The following is a 25,577-nucleotide window of genomic DNA, read 5'->3' as shown; positions in this document are numbered from 1 at the left end:
ATGTCCCATGTAGGGGGAGGGCAGTGAGTTCACATGCTGAGTTGGCTTAGAGAGACAGGCCACATCTGAGCAACAAAAGAAGGTCTCTGGGGGTGACTCTTAGGCCTAATTTTTTAAAAATTTATTTATTAATTAAAAAAATAAGAAACAAAATAAAACAACATACATAATCAGTAATTCACAATATCATCACCTAGTTGCATATTCATCATTTCTTAGAACATTTGCATTAATTCAGAAAAAGAAACAAAGACAATAGAAAAAGAAATAAAATGAACACAGGAAAGAAAAAAAAAAAGATTATACCTATTGTACCCCTTACCCCTTGCCTTCATTGATCACTAGCATTTCAAACTAAATTTATTTTAACATTTGTTCCCCCTATTATTTATTTTTATTCCATATGTTCTACTCATCTGTTGACAAGGTAGATAAAAGAAGCATCAGACACAGGGTTTTCACAATCACACAGTCACACTGTTACAGCTGTATCATTATTCAATCATCCTCAAGAAACATGGCTACTGGAACACAGCTCTACATTTTCAGGCAGTTCCCTCCAGCCTCTCCGCTACATCTTGAACAACAAGGTGATATCTACTCATTTCCCTCTTCCCCCTTTTGGTCGAGAAGGTTTTCTCAATCCCTTGATGCTAAGTCTCAGCTCATTCTAGGGTTTTTCTCAATCCCTTGATGCTGAGTCTCAGCTCATTCCAAGATCTCTGTCCCATGTTGCCAGGAAGGTCCACACCCCTGGAAGTCATGTCCCACGTAGAAAGGGGTAGGGTGGTGAGACTGCTCGTTGTGTTGGCTGGAGAGAGGGGCCACATCTGAGCAACAAAAGAGGCTCTCTTGGGGGTGACTCTTAGGCCTAAATTTTAAGTAGACTTGATCTATCTTTTGTGGGGTTAAGTTTCATATGAACAAACACCAAGACTGGGGGCTCTTCTTAGGCCTAATTTTAAGTAGGCTAAGCCTATCCTTTGCAGGGATAAGTTTCATAGGGGTGAACCCCAAGATCAAGGGCTTGGTCTATTGATTTGGTTGTCCCCACTGCTTGAGAGAATATCAGAAATTCTCCAAATGGGGAAGTTGAATATTTCCCCCTTTCTCCTCATTCCCCCAAGAGGATTTTGCAAATACCTCTTTACTCACTGTCCAAATCACTCTGGGATTTATCAGGACATCACACTAACCTGGACAAACCAACAAAATCTCATGCCCTGTTCAAGATTCCATGTATTTATGGTATTCAATTAAACTGAGTTTGGCAATACTTTTTAATTATCTGCTCAACTTACTCAGGGATGTACCTGAGCCTTCCATTAAGCTATTCAGAATTACAAGCCCTCATTCCCATTCTGGGCTCCATGTATTTGGGTTGTTTAAATGATCTATCCAGACAGCTTGAGTTAGATTATGTGCCATAGAAAACTTAGGTTTTGGACAAACTAAACCTCCCTTCCTTTGGTCTCATAGAGTAGGTGAAGTTCTAAAATACAGACAATGTCCTCCTTACCCCTGTGTCCTGATTTACGTTAGATCCGGTGCAATCAGCTTCACTCTTATCTCTAACTGAAGCCTGATCTCTTTTTCAATCTCTTTAACAGTTGTTGTATATGGTAATGCTGACTTTCAGACCTGCAGAACTCTCACTCTGAGACTTAGGTGTCACACAGGTTCAGTTACCTGTTGTTTCCTTCATATCATTCAGAGCAACTTGTGAGTGACTGCATTATTTACCTGTTTTGTCCTCCGTCTTCCCTAGAGAGTAAGCAGGACCCCTTGCATATGAAGGCCAGGTCAAGGAGAAGGGACTTTTCCCCAGGAGAAATGCAGAGCCAGTGAAGAGCTTTAAGTAGGGGAGAGAGGAGTGACATTACCTTTGGAATATCTCATGGGCAAAGCAGTTTAAAGAGGGAAGAACCGTTTGGAAAGTGGCAAATGATGAGACCCAGCGGGAGATACCGCTGTAGTGTAAGCTGAAAACTGGCGATGTGAGCCAGGGTTGGGAATTTGGGAGGGACAGAAGGTGCACTGATTGGACAGGCATTTTGCAGGTTACATCAACAGGCTCAATTAGCGATTTTGTGGAACTGAGGTGGGGGGGGAGACATCTGGATGAGACCGAGTTTCTGGCTGGGCAATTGAGCGGATGGGCGACACCGCCTTGGCTGCCACCGGGACTCAGGATAAGGAGCTGCATTGAGGGGCAGTGCAGTCTGGGCTATGTGAACTGTCCTGGGGACCCTGGGCGTGGAAATGGGCAGCTGAGAGACGGACGCCCCTGAAGCAGATCTGGCTTGGAGATACAGACACTTACTCTATACAAACCTGAAACAGAATATAAACTAATAATATTTTTATTAATTTTGGTAGAAACAAATGGTAGTGTCACTACACATACCAAGTATATTAATACTTCATTTATGTAAGTTAGTTGGGGAGGCAAGAAGGTACAGTGGTTAACAGATGAACTCTGTTAGCAGACAGACTCACTGAGAGTCCAAGCTCTTCACTACCTGGCTGCATGCCCTTGGACCAGCAGGTGAGCCTTTTGGAGGATCAGTTTCTTTATCTGCAAAATGGGACAATTCCACCTACTTACAGCAATGTTGCAGAGCAAATGCTGTGATTTGTGTGAGATGCTGAGCACGTGCAAAGCGCTGCATCATGTGAATCATCATCACTGTCCGCAGCGCTCTCCATCTTCTCCTGCTTTATAAGGGAGAAAGAAACTGCTAGCCTACCCCATTATCTAATGATTATTCACTAATGTTTCAAGCTGATTATAGCTCAGAATGACAAGATTTGGTTTGATAGGGCTGATTAATTCAATTATGTTTTTTTCTGATTATTTGTTTTTGATAAAACTTTCTTTGGAATTAGAACTACAGCTAACTTTAAGTATGCAAACTTCAGTAACAGCTGGGACAAAATCAAGGGCAAAAAAATTAGTATTAGAAAGATTAGACACCTGTTTGTCTATGGCACTATTCAAAAGCTTCTTTCTAATGGATTTGTGGTACTAAATGAATAGGGGAAGATGACATACAATAGTGGTTCCTACGACTTACCCAAAGTGGAATATTTTGTACCAAAATATATTCCCAAAGCAAATAAACTGTCTAAATATTTGTGGAAGCAACAGATGCCAATTACTCTGAGGAAACCTTCCTGTTCCGTAGTTTTATGCTATTTGAACACCCTGTGAGTTATAATTAACTACCTAATGTTCTTCTTAGTCCATTATTCACTCTTTGTGATATTCCACTTCTCCTTTTTTTTCCCCTGAAATTTTGGGTTTTTAGATGTTTGTTTCTGAGCACTATCCTTCTCCTTGGCAGAAAATAGAAATAAAATTAACAGCAGGGAAGAGTGGAAAACAATGTACTCTTATTTTATTAAGGAGACATGTAAGGTGATTTCCCTACCAATTTTTTCTCTAACGTTTTTCTGGTGCTTGCAAAACTTCAAAGCTTTGTGTCTGTGACTGCCAGGAAGTAGTTAAAAATTCTCTATTTGTTCAAGCAAGAAGAGTGATTATCCAGTAAGTGGCAGCAAACAGCTTATAGATTCATTTTTTCTGATTTCCTGACTCTCTGATTGTTATGAATGAAGCAAAATCATTGATTGAGCAACTGGAAATGAATCTGAAAGTAGAGGATGCACATTATGAATCTCCTATGAAGCAGATGTGAATTGGTCACTTCCTCTTCCCAAGAAATTTCTCAAGGGCAACAAAGTATAATGACGCATTAGCTCTCAAAAGACATCATAGGACATTTTCTGCAGGAGTTCATTCTATTTCTGACACAAAGAGCAGATAATGGTGATTTACTACCATCATTTTTAATTCATAACACTGAATTGCCAGCATTTAGGAGTTACAGACTACGTGTTTAAAGGAAAATGGGAAGTGAAAAATGCTAAATTGTCATGGTGCTAAATGCTAAAAATATATGGAAAAATGCTAAATATATGATGATTGTCATGGTTACCATATTCACAGCTTTTCTGGGATGATCCCAATTTCAACAATCCTGCCTTTTATTCCTTTCATTATTCTTCCACTTATCAGTTATGTTTTTGGTTTTGGAAAATATTATCCTTAAAGCTCCACAATTGTTCTAAGGTGTGTGTTAATTAACATTGTCCAGAATTGAAGAAAGTATCTTTTAAATATAGGAAAGTTTTTATAATTATAGCGGGAAAAGCAAATTCACTTCTTTAAAAATTATAGAAAAAACATCCTGAACACTGGAGACACGGGTTCAATTCCCAGAGCCTGCCCACACCAAAAAGAAAAAACAAAAAACAACATCCTGAACAGCCGAGGTCTTGGCCTAGCTTGATGATTATTTTATCAATGTCATGTTAGTGTAGTGATATCAATTCCCTGAGAGTTAATGATTGCCAGTTACATGAACACAGCCTAGAGACATACTGAAATATTTTTTAAACAACATCTTATAAGCAGCAGGTAAGTTTAACTCAATTCCTGTTGCTATTTCCTAGAAACTAAAAGAAAATGTTAACATTCCAGAAGGCACATGTTACAAAGTATCTAATCAGCAACAATAAGGTATTTAGACTACATTTGACTCTAATGGCCAAGAGAGGACCTGAAAAAATTGTCTTTAAACCAAAAGGAGTCAAAGTTTTTATGACAATTTTAATGTGAAACTCTTAAAATGCTCAGAACTGATTTGGGTTTAAAAGTGAACCTGCAGGGGTGCAAGGGTGGTTGGGTGGTAGAATCCTCACTTGCCACGTATGAGAACTAGGTTTGATTCCTGACCCATGCGCTCAACTACCCTCCCCCTACCCCACCCCCAAAAAAATGAACCTTCAGATTATTCTTTTCAGAAATGGAAGTAATGTGGAAAAAGTGGGGGGGGGGAGCCTATCAATTCCAAAATGCTTTAAAATTAATTTTGCAAAGACAGTTTAGCGTACAAAAAATGCCATTTATATTAAACTTTGCTAAAGAATTCAAAACTTGCTAGGGACATGTGCATAGACAGACAATATTTCATTATATATTTTGCAAATAACATATTTTGTTTATATCATTTTGAAGATTATCCACTTGTATTCTGTGATTATTGTCCAACACTAATATTTATTTGTCATCAAGCAAATAAATCTAAAGCATCCAGTACCTGGCTCATAGCATGGAATAAATGTTAGGTAATTTGTTTAAGTAACATGTAATCATGAGTATAAAAAGTAGAACCCAAAAGAGGATTTAGAAGTAAATTAGGTAGGCATGTTTTGTGTTGAAGCAGTATGATACAATAGAAAAAATATGAGATTTAGTAGCTAACTTGTCTTCATCAGGTTTCCCAGTTAATTGAGCATTATTTTTCTGATTAGTGAAAATGGGTACAATAATACTATCTCATGGAATTATTGTGCTACAATAGATATTAGTTTCCCTTTTTTTTTTTTTTTTTTGCTTCTCCCTTAATATTCTTTTTTTCAGGGCATTCACTGCCCATACTTTTGTGGACAAAGTCTGGCCTAAAATTTAATATTGCTTTCATAATGTGTGAAAGAGAGAGGAAACAAAACTTGAAAGAATCAACTTAGGTTCTTGTTTATATTTCTGGTGGGAGATCAGGATGACTCTATTGACAATAACATTTCTATATCACCTCGGGTCTGAGCTCCTAGTCAGATAAACTGAGGACTGTGAAATGAATGAGCCGAAGGCATTGCACACCTGCTCAACAAAAAGATCTAGTCGCTCTGATTTGTTGACTGAAGCTCTTTCATTCAACTTACATTCATAACCTGCCTACTATGTGCAGGGGTTATTCTAGGTGCTGGACATGCAGCCATGGATAGAACAATCCTTGCCAAGAGAGACATATCAGACAATTTATTACAGCAATACGATAAGTAATATAATCCATTTTATTTAGCAAGTACTTATTGAGATCTTATTGGTTTCCAGGCACTGTGCTTGTGCCGTGGATACAGCAGGGAAGAAGACAAACCCAGTCCCTGGCTCCGTAGAGTCTATAGCCTATTGGGAAAGACAGACAGTTGCCTGAGTAGTAACAACAGAAGCATGGAGAGCTACATGTCTTAAGAAAGGGGACTTAATCTAGTGTACAATCAAGGAAGGCATCCTACAGAAATGCTCTTTAGGCTGAGAACTGAAAGGTAAGTAGCAATTAGCGAGATAGAGAAAAGAGATTAGAGAAAGTTCCAGATGGAGGCACTATCACATGGGAAGGCCCAGTAGCAATACATTGCTTGGCATGTCTGGGAAACTAAAAAAGTCCAATGTGGCTAAACAGAGAATGTGAAGTGCCATGTTACAAAACAGGCATTACAGGAGCACAGAAGAGGCCACATATCACCATGTCAGGCAGCACACCCCACACTGGTGCCATGCTCCCAGTCTAGGACAGGAAGCCAAAGGTCTGGAACCACCTTCCCGGTGCCAAGCCCTCCTGTGGGGTGTGCCTTGCCTCTCCCCTCACTCTGCAATCAGGGCACTTGCTGGGGCTGAGATAGAAGGGAAGGGAAAGGGAGAGCCACTTCAGCAGAGCCTTCATTCAAGGGATCTGAGAGAGGAAGGAGCAGCTGGCATGGGGTCTAGGGGTCCCAAGATGTTCAGGGCACTTGACACCGACTCCTCCTGCATCCCATTCTTGCTGGATAGTTAGAGGGAAGCAATGAGGTGCATTCTGCCCATGGTGTGAAGATGGGAGAGAGGGAAACCAAGGCTCAAAATGAGAAATCTCTAGCAGTGACCACACTGGTAGGACCCTGGGATCTGGGATTCCCAGAAAGGAGAAAGTGAGAACTGAAGGTATCAGCATGAGTTCATCAGCAGAGCAAAGGGAGGTAAGTGCATTTCTGGCAGGGGAATAAAATGTGTAAGTGCCCAAAGATGACAATGGGACTGGCACATTCTGGAACTATAGCTCACATTATGGTTTGAATGAAAAGATGAACGGTGGGGGAGTGTCATGGCATGAGACAGGCAGGAGTCAAATCATTGCAGGCTTTGTTTTAAGGAATTCAACATTATGCTGAACAAAAAGTTGGGGACCCAGAGGAGAATTTTAAGGAGAGAGACTGATATGAAGGTGTATGCAAATCTGGGAGTGTAATATGGAGGGTAGATTGCAGGTGGTCCAGACTCATGCAAGCAGAACAATTGGAAGATTCTTGTCATTATCCAGATGAGATATAGCAGTGGTGTGAAGAGATGGAAAAACGGGGATTGGGTGGGGGTAATGGAGACTAGTGTTCAGGAACAGTGATATAAAATTGGGCTTGATAACTGATTAGATGGAGAGAGGATCAACAAAGCATTGGGCTTTGTTGATGACCCTAGAGAAAAGAACTATGTAAGGAAGAATAGGCTTTGGAGAAAAGATGGAGACTGCAGTTAAGGAGAGAGTATATAAGGTGTCTGTGGGACATCTGAGAGGGCACAGTCTGTAGGCAGAGGATATATTGGGAGTCAAAAGCAGTTAAGTGATGATAAGCAAAAAGAGTAAGATTCATTAGAGACTATAGAGTGAGATGATACAAGCCATTTCTTGCTCACCTGTACTGTCTGATTTTTTTTTCTACAAGTATATAATACTGTGGTGTAAAAATTTAAAGGCATTATTTCCAAAGCTCTTAAACAATATGAGGGATATCATTTCCCCTAAGAGTTAAGAAAGGATTGTGACAATGGAGGTAAGTTTGTAGGCCAACAGGGGAAAGGTGGACAGAATGTTAAAAAAATGTTCATACTTAATGGTCTTTTTCTTTTTTATTTCTTCAGTGAAATGGTTGAAGATAGGTACAGAGCTACCTGGGCAGTGTGTGAGTAGAGGGGCAGAAATCTGAAATAGCCCCTGCAAAGGGGAAATGGGGAGACAGCTTTCTAAAGACAAGTAAAAAGTTATTGAAATGAGACCTATTTTCTTTTTCTTTAAGTGGTGCTACTGTATGAGGCCAAAGGAAGAGAGGCTTATGTTATTCAAAACCTAAATTTTCTGTAGCACATAATCTAACTAACTCAAATGTCTGGATATATCATTTACACAACCCAAACACATGGAGCCCAGAATGGGAATAAAGGTTTATAATTCTGTATAGCTTAATGTAATACTTGGATACATTCCAGAGTATGTTGAACAGATCATTTAAAAGTATTGGTAAAGTCCCTTGAGGGATGGGAAAAAATATGGAATTATTAAGCTACCCCCAGGGAAACCCCTGATACTATCTCAAACATTAGAGACTACCAAGACAATAGGCCAAGCCCTTGATCTTGAGGCTTGCCCTTGTGAAGCATATTTCTGTAACAGAGAAGCTAAGCCTACCTATAGTTATGCCTAAGAGTTACCAGAAAACTTCTTTTGTTGCTCAGATGTGACCTCTCTCTTTCTCTAAACTCAACTCTGCATTTAAAACATTACCTTCTCACCTACATGGAACATGACATCCATTTACTTTGAAGCAGAACATTATTTACAAAAATACCATGCAACCCATCCCATGAATTAACATTTATTATACCACCAAAGAGGATGTAGCACTTGCTGATTTATAAATAGACAATGACTATGTAAGATCCACATTGATCAACATGCACTTGAAACTCTAAAAGATTCACCGATTAGCAAATTCAACATGGTTAGACACATCCAGAGGGCCATCACATGGAGATTTGTAATGGTAAGTTTTTTCAAAATTAATTTTTAGGTCAGAGGGAGAGGAAAACCATCATGGCCAAAAGTGTTGACCTGGCAAGAAATCACCTCATCTTTTTTGAGGTCATAATCTGACCCAGTTAGTGGTGTATCCGATAATTAGTTGCATTCCTGGGAGACTCTGAGAATCCCAATGATTGTGTATGGCTACTTCCAGCTAGAAAAGTTGGTTCACTCGTGAGAGCAGTTATTGAATTTTTTAAATATTTTCCTTTTTGTGATTTTTCTGACCCAGAAATATGGTTTCTATTTCAGCAGTTCTCTCAAAACAGCTGAAAAAATGACAGTTTCTAAACAATCACCGTTAACTGTTAATCAAAATGTTATGTTTCCTCAGTTATGCCATGATTCTTCAGTTTGTTTTCCTTCTATCATCAATGAAGTCTAATCCTCCACCAGTTTGATGATTAAAGGCAATCTACCAAAAATATTTACTCCATTCTGTGGCAAACACTTGTCATCTCTAACTTAATTTGAACAGCCCTTACTTAAGTGTCACTGTACTGCTACATGAAATAGAGGCATCTGGAATTTATTCTTTTATACTCTTTCTAATTATAGCTTAAATCATCAACCACACATTTTAAAGACGGTTATTCCTGGTAAGTTTCTTCCTTACAAAATGTACTAAATCACTCATTTCAAAATAGGTTTTTACTCTTTTGAGGGGTAAATATCACACTGGTTTCTTTTTTTTTTTTTTTCTGTGTATACTCAGTTGTATAATTTCTGAAGTTTTCTGTTTTCCAAATTACCTCCCTAGCCCCAACATCTCCCAATCTCAGCCAAAAACCTCATCCTCTTGGTGATACTCTGCTACGTGATAGAACACAGTCATGTTCCCTTTAGCAATGGAAGGGATCTTGGAGATAGTCTTATCCAATGCTTGTTAAGTTTATACCACTTAAGACTCCTTGAGTGCCTGTTTTAAAAGCAGATGCAGGGACTCCAGTCTCATAGATTCTGATTCAGTAGCTAAGGGGTAGAGCCTGGGAATGTACATTTTTAAAAAGTACCCCAAATGACTCTGAGCCTAGAGACCACACAAGGGAAAAAAAGAATAAAAACCAGGATTACGCTAAGATCCTCCTTTCACAGGTAAGGAAGCTGAGGGCAAAAGGTGTGACTTGCCCACTGTCATTTGTGATTAATTCATGTAATTATCTTCAAAGTGTTTCTACTACTATTCTTGCCATTCCTCTATGTATCTTCTAAAAGAACAAGGATCAGAGCATGGTTTCCTTATGAAAAGTTACTGCCCTTACCCTAGGGGTGTAGGGTTGTGGGTCATGGGTTGGAAACTTGTGAAAGAATTCATAGGCCATAATTCTACAAAGTATTTTGATCAAATGTTAGCATCATCAGACAGCAACAACCACGACTAGTATTTAAAAACAGAAAATAGCAAGTTTTGGTGAGGATGCAGAGAAACGGGAACCCATGTCCATTGTTGGTGGGAATGTAGAATGGGTCAGTGGTTCAGACTGCAGAAAATAGTCTGGCATTTCCTTAGAAAGTTAAACATGGAATGATCATAAGACCTGGAAATCCCACCTCTAGGTATAGACCCTAAAAAATTGAAAACAGGGAATTCAACAGGTATTTGTACACCAATGCCCATAGCAGCATTATTCACACACACACATAAAAAAGGTGAAAGTAACTCAAGTGTCCATGCACAGATGAACGGACAAACAAAATGTAGTATATACAGACAGCAAAATATTATTCCACTGTAAAAAGAAATAAGGCTCTGACAATATGTGATGATATGGGTGAACCATGAAGACACCATGTTGAGTGAAATAATCAGACACAAAAATACAAATACTGGAGGATTCCTTTTTTGCTTGCTTCATTATTGTGACCCACCTAGAATAGGCAAATTAATAGAGACAGAAAGTCGATAGTAGATTATGGGTTCCAAGGGGCCAAGGTAGAGTGGGGATGTGAGACAGGGTGTTATCACTCAATGGGCACAGAATCTATGTTTGGGGTGATGGGAAAGTTTTGGTAATGGATGGTGGTGATTATAATACAACATTGTTAATGTCCTTAATGCCACTAAATTGTACACTTGAAAGAGGTAAAAATGGGAAGTTTTGCATTGTATATATGTTACCACAATAGAAAAATTTTTTTCAAGGCAACAACCATTAATGTCTACATAACGTTTTCATGAGGTCCTCTAACAACATTTGCTGGCAAAATATACATTGAATGTATGAATGAGCACATAATGAATAGGTGAATGAGTGAGCCAGTGAGTCCTGCCCCAAATCAGGAGGTTTGAAAATATTGAGGCAGAGTGTGATGGTTGCATCAGGGAACCCAAGAAGTCTCCCTCCTGGTAAGCTGTATTAGCCAAGTTCTTCTCTTAGGCAGCAGGAAGGGAATTCATCTTTAGAAAAGGAAAAACTTCCACTGTATGTACACTTCTATTATGTTAGTAGTTTCTTTTCTATTTGTTATAAATGGTTGAAAAGTACTTTCAGATTTCATATCTGAAATTATGTAGTAGTTTCAGTATAGTATTAGGTTTTAATTTGATTGTTCAAAATAGAGTTTCTCTTCCTTTTCTTTCATTTTTTTTTTTCCTTATTCTTATTTGAAGTGGAGACGGTATCAGTGTGGGAGGTTTTCACTCTGTGCCTTTAACTAGTTGACTTTTGCTGATGTAGAGGTTACTACAGTTTGTTTGGCTTTTTGATCTATTATGTTATTCATCTGTAGTTTTGCTTCTAGTCAAAATGGAAAACAACTGTAGTTTGTCATCCTTTAATGCTGGGAGATGACAGGAAGCTGGGCTTTATTTGTTTTCTCTTTGAAGTGATACAGCTGAGTGAGCAGACGTAAGAGTTTCATTTTAACCAGAATTTTTGCTTAACCTCATAGAAACAGCTACTCCATTAAGAACCCGAGGCCTCAATGGGTTACTAAGGGCTTCTGCAGAATGACCAGAGGAGAAGATGGAAGGTTCCAGAAAATCCTGGAAGAAGCCAACCAGCAACTCTAGAAATCCAGTTTGGCTCTATATTTATAAAATACAACCAGCCTAGCCAATATGTGCCCTATAAACTATATGGGGTCCATGGCCTTCCTCATACCTTAAATCTTAAGTTAGATTCTCTACAACTATAAATAAAAGAGCTTATACTGACCAACAACAACAACAAAAGCTTCTCAGAGACATTATGACAACATCATATCCATTGAAAGCCACAAATGGAATGTCTCTGAGAACTAAGTGTGGGATAGTAATGAAGCCACATAGGCTAGGGTTTATTAGAAATCTGGGTTTTATGTAAATTCTCCACATTTTTAGTGATGATTCATTCCTTTTTTTCCTAAAGCTGCTGTATTGTAACTAAAACTGCACCTCTGAAGCCAAAGCCCTTACATTCTGGAATCTAGAATGTACCGCATTCTATAAATAAGTGAAATTCTGGGTCTCTTGGCAGATTTCCACATCAGCCTATAGAAGACATCTATGAAAATATTTCTGATATAGGGATTGCAACTCTTTATTTAATTTTCTATGAAATGAAATCACAAGAAATAAAAGTGATCTTTTGAGACAGAGTGATGAAGAGAGGAAAAGTAAGTCTTCATTTGTGTGCTATGCTAAGCTTATCAGCACAAGGACTGTAAAAATTTCCTTGATGATATTGACATTTAAAAAGAAAAGAAATGAATACTAGTAAAGATAACTTTTTTCTTCATATTAAGCATCTCAGTAACCTGCGTAAAATGCATACCTTCTGTCCCTGTCCTGCTTGGTGCCTTTCCTGTTCCCACCCCATTCCCTGGTAACCTGTGTTCTAGTCTCTGACTCTATAAATTTGTTTATTTTAATTATTACAACAGTATTTGTCCTGTTTTATCTGGCTTATTACACTCAACATGATGTCTTCAATATTCACCCATATTGCCACTTGTATCAGAACTTCATTCCCTTTTATGACTGAATAATGACCACTTCTATGTGTGTGTATATATATGTACATACCACATTTTATCCATCCATTCATCGGTTGATGGGCACTTCAGTTTCTTCTACCTTTAGACAATTGTTAAAAATGCTGCCATGGATATTGATGAGCAAATATCTGTTCAAGTTCATGTTTTTTTTTTTTTTTTTTTTTTGTTTTTTTTTGTTTTTTTTGTTTTTTTTTAAAGAGAGAGGGAGGAAGGGAAGGAAAGACAGAGAAGGAAGGAAGGATGGAAGGAAGGAAGGGAGGAAGAAAGGGAAACATCTTTAAACATTTTCTTGTTTTTTATTATATTTTGTTTGTTTGTTTGTTTTTTACATGGGCTGGGGCCGGGAATCGAACCGGGGTCCTCCGGCACGGCAGGCAAGCACTCTTGCCCGCTGAGCCACCGCGGCCCGCCCAAGTTCATGTTTTTTATTCTTCTGGAACTATACCTAAAAGTAGGATTGCTGAGGCATATGGTAATTCCATACTTAACTTTCTGAGGAACTGCCAAACTATTTTCCATAAGCAGCTGTACCATTTACATTCCCACCAATAGTGAACAAATGTTCCTATTTCTCCACATCCTCTCCATAACTTGTTATTTTCCCTTTACCTCTCCAGTACTTATTTTCTCTCTCTTTTTTAAAACAGTAGCCATTCAAATGGGTATGAAATGATGTCTCATCATGGTTTTGATTTGCATTTTCCTAGTGGCTAATGATGTAGAGCCTACCTATAGCTATGTCTAAGAGTCACCTCCAGAAGACCTCTTTTGTTGCTCAGATGTGGCCTCTCTCTCTCTCTAAGCTCAACTCTGCAAGGGAAACCATTGCCCTCCCCACCACATGGGACATGAAATCCAGGAGTGAAAGTCTCCCTGGCGGCATGGGAGATGACTCCCAGGGATGAGCCTGACCCTGGCACTGTGGGATCAACAAAGCCATCCTGACCAAAAAGGGGAAGAGAAGTGTAACATATAAGATATCAGTGGCTAAGAGAGTTCAAATAGATCAAGAAGCTACTCTGGAGGTCCCTCTTACACAAGCTTCAGTTAGACATTGCTACCTGTCACAACTTGCCAAACCCCAACCAAAACCATTCCTGCCAATCCTAAAGGACACCTAGGGCATTATATAAGAGTCTACAAAGATTTGATGCACTGGGGTAACTTTTCAGAAACCTACAACTTCCAGATAGGTCCCTGGACCACATAAGTCCTGAAACCTAGAGGGCCCAGACTCTTCAGAACATCAACTAGTTCTATTTCCTTACCCCATATTATCAATAGCCACTTTCAACATAAAAAAGCTAGAATAGGCATAGCCCAAATACCCCTAAAGAGTGGGAGAAAAATCAAAGTTGATGGTGGAATTACACAGAGAAGGTAGGGTTTAACTTATGACTATGATTGCTGAATTGTTATATTGATATTTCTTTTAGTCTCTAGTATCATAGAGCAACTAGGATTAAAAACCTAAATTGTGGAATTGTAACCCATACCAGACTCTGAAATCAGTTCTACAACTAATTGTTGCAATGTGCTTTGAAATTTATCACTTTTTTGTATATATGTTATTTTTCACACACACAAAAAAGTTGATTGTGTTTATAAATGCATAGCTGCATGATGATATTATAAATCATTGATTGTACACTTTGGATGATAACATGGTACGTGAATATATAATATATGTCAATTTGAAAAAAATCAATTGGCCAACACTAATACAAAGTGTTAATATTAGGGTGGTATGTGAGAACTATATTTTTTGCATGATTTTTCTGTAAACTGACAACTTCTCTAATTAAAAAAAAAGAAAAGAAATGCCAGTGGCAGTGCAATGGTGGCTCAGTGGCAGTGCAATGGTGGCTCAGTGGCAGAATTCTCGCCTGCCATGCCAGAGACCTAGCTTCGATTCCCAGAACTTGCTCATGCCAGAAAAAAACAAAAACAAAAACAAAGAAATGCCAGTAACATGCTATTTGGTTACTGTAGGGTTTTTGCTCGGTTTGGTTTGGTTTGATGTGGTTTAGTTCATGAGCTGGGAATCAAACCTGGACTTCCCACATGGCAGGCAGGCGTTTCACCATGGACTCACCCATGCACCTCCAGGTTATTGTAGTTTTGTAGTAAGTAGTAAAACCAGGAAGCATGAGACTTCCAACTTCATTCCTTTTCAGTATGCTTTTGGCTTTTCAGGGCCCCCAACCCTTCCATATAAATATGATGACTGGCTTTCCTTTTTCTGCAAAGACTTGTCTTGTTTTTTAAGTGTGTCATTATTCCTCCCAATGTCCGAACAACTGCTTACACTGAAAGACTAACAGTCTTGAAAACATTTATTTTCTCTGTACACATTTCTTCAGCTGTCCTAATCAAACACAATTTAATTAATTTGCTATTGGTAAATGGCTTCTCGTGCTTGAATAACAAATCAGCCACTTGGAAACATATTTTGCAGCCTTATTTTCTTTTTTTTTCTATAAGCACTTTATTTTATACTTTTATATGCAAATTTAAGCAATTACCCCCACAAATCACCTCTACTAAGGCTCTTCATCTATCACTCAAATCTTTATGACAAAATTAATGCATTGCAAATCATTTTCTTTTTTATGAGGAAATTCTTGCTGTTATGAGATATTGTTTCAAAATTTCTAAATTTTCTGATCGTTGTTTTCCTGTGAGTTGGAAATACTGCAACGAATACTTAGTCTGGCAATATCGATGTATATTGTATTCTTTTGGCATATCTCTGGTGTCATTGCATAATAAACAGTGCTTTGCCATCTAGCTTGATAACAAAATAATCTATGCTCTGCTTTGCCTTAAAACATAACATTTGAAGTCTACTTTTCTTTCTCCTTTTGACATGATAGTTTTGCACTGGTTTGGTGATATGTATGACACTCAAAATACCGTGGAGTTATAACCACCTTACTGTGATGTGTAGCATGCTGAGCAGCAGTAAGAAGTTCTGAGAGCCTCACATAAGGTTTCTGTTGCAGATACTCCTCTCCACTGTCGTAGTGGGAAAGCAGCTACACAATATGTGAGCAAATGAGCGTGTCATGGTCCACTAAGACTTTATGGACACTAGAATTTGAATTTCATATTTTCATGTGTCACAAAATATTATTCTTGTTTTGATTGTTTATCAAATATTTTAAAAATTTAAAAACCATTTCTAGCTTACAGGCCATACAAAAACAGGCGGTGGGCCAGAGTTGGCCTATGGGTCATGGTTTACTGAATCCTGCTCTGTAGCAATCCTGAATCATTGACATTTCCTCTGCCTTTTCCCCCATTATTCCATGCCTCCATGCCTATGAACGTGCTGAGTCCCTCTCACTGGAATGTTCCTCCTCTCTGCATCTCTCTGAATTCATATTCAGTATTCAAGCCACTGATAAAGTATCACCCTCCAAAGTTTTTTATATGGCTCCAAACTCTATGTGATTTTGCTATTGCATAACTAAGACCAAATAGAACATATAAGAAGATGAGACTCTGTTACTTCATTCTCCCCTAAATCACATTAAAACATGTTGCTTCATTTTCTTTCGTTCTTAAATATGTTAGGAATCGCCCTGAGTAGAAGTGTGAGATTTGTAGGATCATGGAGAAAGTGCAGGAAAATCTCACCTACACCATAAGAAAATATCACCTATATAAGGATCAGATAAGATGGAAAATGAACATCCTAAGCAGAGAGAAAGCTGATAATAAAAATGAGTTCCTTCTGTCTTTGCTCTCCTGATGATGTTTAATTTTAACAGCCAGCTGGCAAAAAGATTATGCACGGCTACACACAAAATTCAGCAGCTGCACACTAAATCAATACAAACTTTCTTATGTTAGTGTCCTCTCTATTATCTACTAGTTAGATTCACCTCTTATCCCATTTCTACTTCCAGAAATAAACTAATATTTAATTTTCAAAATCACTTCTTTTTATTGGAATGCTTTTTAATATTTAAGAAGAAAAGAAATACATTTCTTTTAAGAACCTATGTGATAAACCAGTTTTGTTATGGGTTTGTAGCAGATTGTAAAATATAGGCACTGTTGTTGTGTGCTAGCTGCCAGAATGTGTTATACGAGAAACAACAGCATTTAAAAGGGGGAATTTATCAAGTTGCTAGTTTACAGTTCTAAGGCCATGAAAATACCCCAATTAAAGCAAGGATATAGAGATGTCTAATTTAAGGTATCCAGGGAAAGATATCTTGGTTCAAGAAGGCTGATGAAGTTCAGGATTTCTTTCTCAACTGGAAAAACACATGGCAAACTTGGCAAAGTCTGCTAGCTTTCTTTCCAGTTTCTTGTTTCATGAAGCTCCCAGGGACGTTTTCCTTCTTCATCTCCAAAGGTCTCTGGCTGCGTGGGCTCTCGTGGTTCTTGTGGTTCTAGGGCCTTTTCCAAAATGCTTCCTCTTTTAAAGGATTCCAGTAAAGTAATCAAGACCTGCCTCCCTCTAACAAAAAGTTAATACTCACAACTGGGCATGTCACATCTCTGTGGAGCTAATCTAATCAAGCTTCCAACCTATAATATTGAATAGGGATTAAAAGAAATGGCTGCTCCATGAGATGGATCAGGATTAAAACATGGCTTTTCTAGTACACATAATCCTTCCAAACCAGCACAGTACCCCTAAAAGTTTACAGAACCATTATTAAAGCTCTTTGTCACATTGGAAGAAGCCAGTTCTTGGACTGTCAAAAGATCTTATGTTTCTCATACTATACAAAAGTGCCCAAGAGGTTAGGAGAACTGAGATTATTGTCATGCCATGGAAAACAAAAAGGATTTCACAGAAGCCCGGGAAGGAAGCAGGATTCTTTTGCTAAAAATGAGGGGTTTAACTAAAAAGCTCATATACTCAAGAAAGGGAACTGGAATGAGTTATAGCTGAAGTAATTAGGTTAAATTTGAACCAGTGGTACCCCCTTCCCCTGTCTCACCTACCGAATATCACTGACCTCTGCCTCCGGTCACCACCATTATCATTTATGTGCCCTGGAGAAAGCTGCTTTTAAAACATTGACTACCTTTTCTGTATTTACTTTTTTCACATATCCATCTCCCAGTTACTCTAAGAGACCATCGCTGGATTTGAATTGTTGCTCCACCACTTAACTTTTTCATAACTGGAGTGATGGAATAGGAGAAGGCAGCTAAATGGAGTCTTCTACCCTGATGAGAGGCCCTCTGACATCCCACAGCTTTTCTTGCTACCACAGCCACCATCCCACACACCCAGGTCCCAAGCAATGAGTATTACAAAATTCTGACTCAGGAAAGTCCAAGTTTAATAATGACGATTAATGCTAGATAAGCTAGATTGTGAAGGAAGGCACTGGTGTACATACAGGGGTGTGTGTGTGTGTGTGTGTGTGTGTGTGTGTGTGTGTGTATTTGTGTTTGCCTGCTTTCTCAAGTTGGTCTCCTCTATTTGATTTTATGAGCAAAGGAAGAAAGATCAAGAACAATAGGGAAGTTTTCTGGAGTGATGCAATGTTCTAAAAAGTGATCACAGTGATGAATACACAACTATGTGATGACATTGGGAGCAATTGATTGTACACCGTGTATGGAATGTTTGTGTGTTAAGAATATTGTATGTTAAGTTTTATCAATAAAAATATTTAAAAACAAATCAGTAGCAGGGAGGATTAGATTGTGATCATAGAAAAAGAAAGGTGATTGCAAATACTGTGAAATATTATATTAGAAGGATCAAATTTTTATCAAGCCTCAACTTCCATATATCTGGTACCTGAATGGTTAGGTGGCATTAAGAATTCTTCTTCTGGAAAATGGAAGGCAAGATGGCAGCTTAGCGAGGTGTGGGATTTAGTTCGTCCTCCAGAGCAGCTAGCAAATAGCCAAAAACAGTACAGAACAATTGCTGGGGCCACATTAGTGACAAGACACACAGCGTACCCCAGTCTGGACCAGCTAGACTGGCTGCAAGCCCCCCAGAACCCTGCAAGGCTTCTTGGGCTCCACTGCCCCAAGCATAGGCAGAATTGAGCTTGTTCGAGAGCTTGTCTGGAGCCTACGCCTTCCCCAGGAGAGGGGTGGGGCCCAGCTCAGGTGGAATCCTTCCCTTAAGGAATTCAGATCCCAGGGTCTGGAAAAGTGAAGTGATTAAAGCCAGCCTACAACCTCTCCTCTGTCTCCACCACGCCCCCAGTAGGGAGAGTCTGCTGAAGTTAAAGGTACCGCATCACCTTATGCTGGTGGGACCTGCAGGCAGAGAAGTGCCACATACCAAGGAGAATAGGAAAAGCACAAAGTCCAGAGACTTCATAGGAAAGCCTTTTAATCTACTGGGTCTCACCCTCAGGGAAAACTGATGCAGGTGACACTTTCCTCCTGAGAGGAGACCAGTTTGGTCTGGGAAAATCTAACTGGGGTCTATAATACCTAAGGAGACCCTCCTAAGGGGTAGAGGAAAGGCACCATACAGTCAGGGCAAGAAACAAAAAAAAAACAAGAACTGAGAAATTCTGATCTATTAAACAAAACCTGAGCTAGAGGACTAAATAAGCTGAACTGAATGTTAAAGAACAGATAGACAGCAAAGTCGTCCAGCAAGAAAATCCTAGGGAAAAGAAAGTGAAAACAATCTTCAGAATAAACTAATTAAAGTAATTAAATGCCTAGACACCAACAAAAAATAACAAATCATACTAGGAAAATTGAAGAAATGGCCCAGTCAAAGGAACAAACCAACAATTCAAATGAGATACAGGAGTTGAAACAATTAATTCACAATGTTCAAACAGACATGGAAAACCTCATCAAAAATCGAATCAATGTATGAACTGACATTAGTGAATAAACTTGGAATATTTTGTTCGTAACAGAGACCATCAGGAGATAGAAATAGGGTAAGATATTGGGTAATTGGAGCTGAAGGGATACAGACTGTGCAACAGGACTGGATACAAAAACTCAGAAATGGACAGCACAATACTTCCTAACTGTAATATAATTATGTTAAAACACTGAATGAAGCTGCATGTGAGAATGATAGAGGGAGGAGGGCTGGGGACATATTGAAATCAGAAATATAGATGTTAAAGATTGAGATGGTATAATCTAGGAATGCCTAGAGTGTATAATAACAGTGAAATGTACAAGGTACAATTTTAAAAATGTTTTTGCATGAGGAAGAACAAAGGAATGTCATTATTGCAGGATATTGAAAATAGATGGAAATTAATATTTTTAAAAAAATCAAATCAATGAATTGAGGGAGGATATAAAGAAGGCAAGGAATGAACAAAAAGAAGAAATCAAAAGTCTGAAAAAACAAATCACAGAACTTATATGAATGAAAGGCACAGTAGAAAAGATGAAGGAAAAACAACGGAACCCCACAATGTCAGATTTCAAGAGGCAGAAAATGGGATTAGTGAACTGGACAATGGGACAGCTGAAATCCAATAAGCAAAAGAAAATATAGGGAAAAGAATGGAAAAATATGAGCAAGGACTCAGGGAATTGAATGACAATATACATGTTGTGAGTGTCCCGAAAGGAGAAGAGAAAAACTAAGGGAGGAAATTATCACTGAAAATTTCCCAACTCTTATGAAAGACTTAAAATTACAGATCCAAGAAGTGCAGTGTACCCCAAATAGAATAGATCCAAAAAGAAATATTCCAAGACACTTACTAATTAGAATGTCAGATGTCAAAGGGAAAGAGAAAATCTTGAAAGTAGCAAGAGAAAAGCAATCCATCACATACAAGGGAAGCCCAATAAGACTATGCGTAGATTTCTCAGTGGAAACCATGGACGCAAGAAGACAGTGGGATGATATATTTAAGATACTAAAAGAGAAAAACTGCCGACCAAGAATTCTATATCCAGCAAAACTGTCCTTTAAAAATGAGGCGGGAGGTGGTTCAGGATGGGCTGGTGGTGGGTCTGGGTCCTCTGGCTGGCTCTGTGGGTGGCAGGCTATGATGGGTCATGCTGAGCCGGGCTTGACCAGGGCGCTGAGCTGGAGGGTGTGGTAGTAAGTGATGGCAAAAGCTGCAGGACTCGATTTCAGTGATTGGGCAGCTGGCAGGAGTCATGCAGAGCCAGAGGAGCCTGCTGCTGGGCCCAGCCCATCTCTGCTTGTGCCTGCTTCTGCTTCTGGGCTACAGGCGCTGCTGTCCACCTCTGCGCTGGGGTCTGGTGCAGCACTGGCACTATGGCAAGGTCTGCCTGTGCTCCCTGCTATGCAATTCCTTTAGGGGCAGTGACACTGCTATTGATGCTGCCTTTGAGCCTATCTTCTGGCTGGTGGACAATGTGATCCACTGGTTTGGGGTGCTGTTCATGGTGCTGGTGATCATGTTGACCAGTTCCATCATGGCCATTGCCTGCCTATGTGTCCTTCCCCCCGTTCTCCCAACCTACTCAGTGCCATGACGCTGCTGGCATTTATTCTATAGTCACTGGAATCTGGTGCTCATTGTCTTCCATTGCTACCAGGCCATCACCACTCCACCTGGATACCCACCCCAGGGTAGGAATGATATCGCAGCTGTCTCCATCTGTAAAAAGTCCATTTACCCCAAGCCAGCCTGAACACACCACTGCAGCATCTGCAATAGGTGTGTGCTGAAGATGGATCATCACTGCCCCTGGCTAAACAACTGTGTGGGCCACTTTAATTACCGGTACTTCTTCTCTTTCTGCTTTTTCATGACTCTGGGCTGTGTCTACTGCAGCTACGGAAGCTGGGACCTTTTCTGAGAGGCTTATGCTGTCATTGAGAAAATGAAACAGCTCGACAAGAACAAACTACAGGCTGTTGCCAACCAGACTTATCACCAGACCCCACCACCCACCTTCTCCTTTCGAGAAAGGGTAACTCACAAGAGTCTTGTCTACCTCTGATTCCTGTGCAGTTCTGTGGCACTTGCCCTGGGTGCCTTTACTATACGGCATGCTGTTCTCATCATTTGAGGTGAGACTAGCATTGAAAGGCACATCAACAAGAAAGAGAGATGTCGGCTGCAGGCCAAGGGTAGAGTATTTATGAATCCTTATAACTATGGCTGTTTGGACAATTGGAAGGTATTCCTGGGTGTGGACACAGGAAGGCATTGGCTTACTTGGGTGCCATTACCTTCTAGTCACCTACCCCATGGGAATGGAATGAGTTGGGAACTCCTTCCCTGGGTGACAGCTCACTCCACCTCTGTGATGGCAGTTTGAACTGACAGTGTGAGCCACAACTTGAAAAATTCATTCTGCTTCCTACATTGTCTTAATAGCCTCCAAGGACAACTTTTCAAATTCTTGAGATAAAAGCAACAGTGGGCCTGCTTTAGGCCTACCATGCGATGACACCTCAAGAACCAACCTTGCTACTCCAGAAGAAAATCACGATGTGTGGAAATCCTAGGACTGTCGTCCTTTTACTCAGGCAAACAGAAGTTTCAGGCAGCTAGTGACGGTGCCCAGTGCTGACTCTGATGTTCTCTAAGTTACACCACTGGGGTTGGCCACACCCTTTTCCACTTGCTGTCTAAGAAAACACCCAAATGGTTCAGTTGAGATCCTAGCTTCTTAACAGGGCAAAGTACCAGGCCTGCTGTTGAGATCACTGCCACTTCTCACATGCTGCTACAGGGGGAAAAAATAAAGATATTTGATTTTAAAAAAAAAGAGGGGGAAATTAAAACATTTTCAGACAAAAATTCATGAGAGAATTTGTGACTAAGAGAGAGGCTCTGCAAGAAATGCTAAGGGAGCACTAGAGACAGATAAGAAAAGACAGGAGAGAGAGGTGTGGAGAAGAGTGTAGAAATGAAGACTATCAGTAAAGGTAAAAAGAAGAAAAATTAGATGTGACATATAAAATCCAAAAGGCAAAATGGTCGAAGAAAGTACCTCCCATACAGTAATAACACTAAATGCTGATGGATTAAACTCCCCAATCAAAAGACATAGACTGGCGGAATGGATTAAAAAACTGGACCCATCTATATGCTGTCTATAGGAAATGAATCTTAGACCCAAGGATAAACATGGGTTGAAAGTGAAAGGTTGGAAAAAGATATTCCACGCAAATAACAATCAGAAAAGAGCAGGAACAGGTATACTAATATCCAACAAATTAAACTTCAAATGTAAAACAGTTAAAAAAGACAAAGGACACTATGTATTAATTAAAGGAACACTTCAATAAGAAGACATAACAATCATAAATATTTATGCACTGAGCCAGAATGCTCCAAAACACATGAGGCAAACAATGAAAAGAGAAATAGACACATCTACCATAATAGTTGGAGACTTCAATTCCCCACTTTCATCAATGGACAGAACATCTAGAGGATCGATAAAGAAACAGAGAATTTGAATAATATATAAATGACCTAGATTTAACAGACATATAGAACATTACACCCCACAACAGCAGGATACACCTTTTTCTCAAGTTCTCATGGATCATTCTCAAGGATAGATCATATGCTAAGTCTCAAAGCAAGTCTCAATAAATTTAAAAAAATTGAAATCATACAAAACACTTTCTCAGATCATAAAGGAATGAAGCTGGAAATCAATAATAGGCAGAGTGCCAGAAAATTCACAAATACATGGAGGCTCAACAACATATTCTTAAACAACCAATGGGTCAAGGAAGAAATTACAAGAGAAATCAGGAAATATCTCAAGGCAAATGAAAATGAAAACACAACATATCAAAATGTATGGGATGCAGCAAAGGCAGTGCTAAGGGGAAATTTATTGTCCTAAATGCCTATATCAAAAAAGAAGAAAGAGCAAAAATCGAGGAATTAACTGTCCACTTGAAAGAACTAGAGAAAGAACAGCAAATTAACTCCCCAAACAAGCAAAAGGAAAGAAATAATGAAGATTAGAGCAGAAATAAATGAAATTGAGAACATCAAAACAATTGAGAAAATCAGAAGCTGGTTCTATGAGAAAATCAGTAAGATTGATGGACCCTTAGCAAGACTAACAAAAAGAAGAAGAGAGATGAGGCAAATAAATAAGACCAGAAATGGAAGAGGAGACATAACCAATGACCCTACAGAAATAAAGGAAGTAATGACAGGATGCTATGAACAACTTTATGCTAATAAATACAACAATGTAGATAAAATGGACAACTGTCTAGAAAGGCATTAACAACCAAATTTGACTCCAGAAGAAATAGTTGACCTCAACATACCAATCACAAGTAAAGAAACTGAATCAGTCATTAAGAAGTGCCCCAAAAAGAAAAGTCCAGGACCAGATGGCTTCACATGTGAATTCTACCAAACATTCAAGAAAGAATTAGTACCAATCCTGCTCAAACTCTTCAAAAAAATTGAAGAGGAGAGAAAGCTACTTAACTCATTCTATGAAGCCAATATCACCCTCATACCAAAGCCAGACAAAGATATTACAAAAAAAGAAAACTACAGACCAATCTCTCTAATGAATATAGATGCAAAAATCCTCAACAAAATTCTAGCAAATTGAATCCAGCAACCCATTGAAAGAATTATACATCATGACCAAGTAGGATTCATCCCAGGTATGCAAGGATGGTTCAACATAAGAAAATCAATTAATGTAATACACCATATCAACAAATCAAAGCAGAAAAACCACATAATCATCTCAATTGATGCAGAAAAGGCATTTGACAAAATTCAACATCCTTTCCTGTTGAAAACACTTTAAAGGATAGGAATAGAAGGGAACTTCCTCAAAATGATAAAGGGAATATATGAAAAACCCACAGCTAACATCATCCTCAATGGGGAAGAACTGAAAACTTTTCCCCTAAGATCAGGAACAAAACAAGGATGTCCACTATCACGACTTTTATTCAGCATTGTGTTGGAAGTTCTAGCCAGAGCAATTAGATAAGAAAAAGAAATACAAGGCATCAAAATTGGAAAGGAAGACGTAAAACTCTCACTGTTTGCAGATGATATGATACCAAAAAATTCACAGCAAAACTACTAGAGCTAATAAATGAGTACAGCAAAGTGGCAAGTTACAAGATCAACACTCAAAAATCTGTAGTGTTTCTATACACTAGTAATGAACAATCTGAGGGGGAAATCAAGAAACGAATCCCATTTACAACTGCAACCAAAAGAATAAAATATTTAGGAATAAATTTAACTAAAGAGACAAAAGACCTATACAAATAAAACTATAAGAAATTGTCAAAAAAAAATTACAGAAGACCTAAATAAATGGAAGGGCATACCATGTTCATGGATTGGAAGACTAAATATAGTTAAGATGTCAATTCCACCTAAATTGATTTACAGATTCAATGGAATACCAATTAAAATCCCCAAAATTTACTTCTCAGAAATAGAAAAACCAATAACCAAATTTATCTGGAAGGGCAAGGTGCCCCAAATAGCTACAAATATCCTGAGAAAAAAATGAAGTTGGAGGCCTCACGCTACCTGACTTTAAGGTGTATTATGAAGCTACAGTGGTCAAAACATCATGGTACTGGCATAAAGATAGATATATTGGCCAATGGAATCGAATAGAGTGTTCAGATATAGACCCTCTCATCTATGGGCAATTGATCTTTGATAAGGTAGTCAAGCCAGTACACCTGGGACAGAACAATCTCTTCAATAAATGGTGCTTAGAGAACTGGATATCCACATGCAAAAGAATGAAAAAAGATCCATATCTCACACCCTATACAAAAATTAACTCAAAATGGATCAAAGACCTAAACATTAACTCTAAAACCATAAAACTTTTAGAAGAAAATGCAGGAAAATATCTTATCAATCTTATAATAGGAGGTGGTTTCCTAGACCTTACACCCAAGGCACAAACACCAAAGAA

At 38.8% G+C, this 25,577-nt stretch overlaps 1 long non-coding RNA gene and 1 pseudogene across 1 annotated transcript; both read left to right on the top strand.

The window, feature by feature from the left end:
• The first annotated feature begins 10,988 nt into the window (after positions 1-10,988).
• Positions 10,989-16,428, top strand: LOC143686337 (uncharacterized). The gene is made up of 3 exons (XR_013177071.1): positions 10,989-11,085; positions 11,631-12,335; positions 16,296-16,428. It is a non-coding gene; the product is annotated as an uncharacterized LOC143686337 (long non-coding RNA).
• Positions 16,429-20,810: 4,382 nt separating this feature from the next.
• LOC143686336 (palmitoyltransferase ZDHHC16-like) lies at positions 20,811-21,999 on the top strand (annotated as a pseudogene).
• Positions 22,000-25,577: the final 3,578 nt, after the last annotated feature.

This window comes from Tamandua tetradactyla, chromosome 6 (genome assembly GCF_023851605.1).
Source record: "Tamandua tetradactyla isolate mTamTet1 chromosome 6, mTamTet1.pri, whole genome shotgun sequence".
NCBI lineage: Eukaryota > Metazoa > Chordata > Mammalia > Pilosa > Myrmecophagidae > Tamandua > Tamandua tetradactyla.
This window is presented reverse-complemented; position numbering and strand designations above follow the sequence as displayed.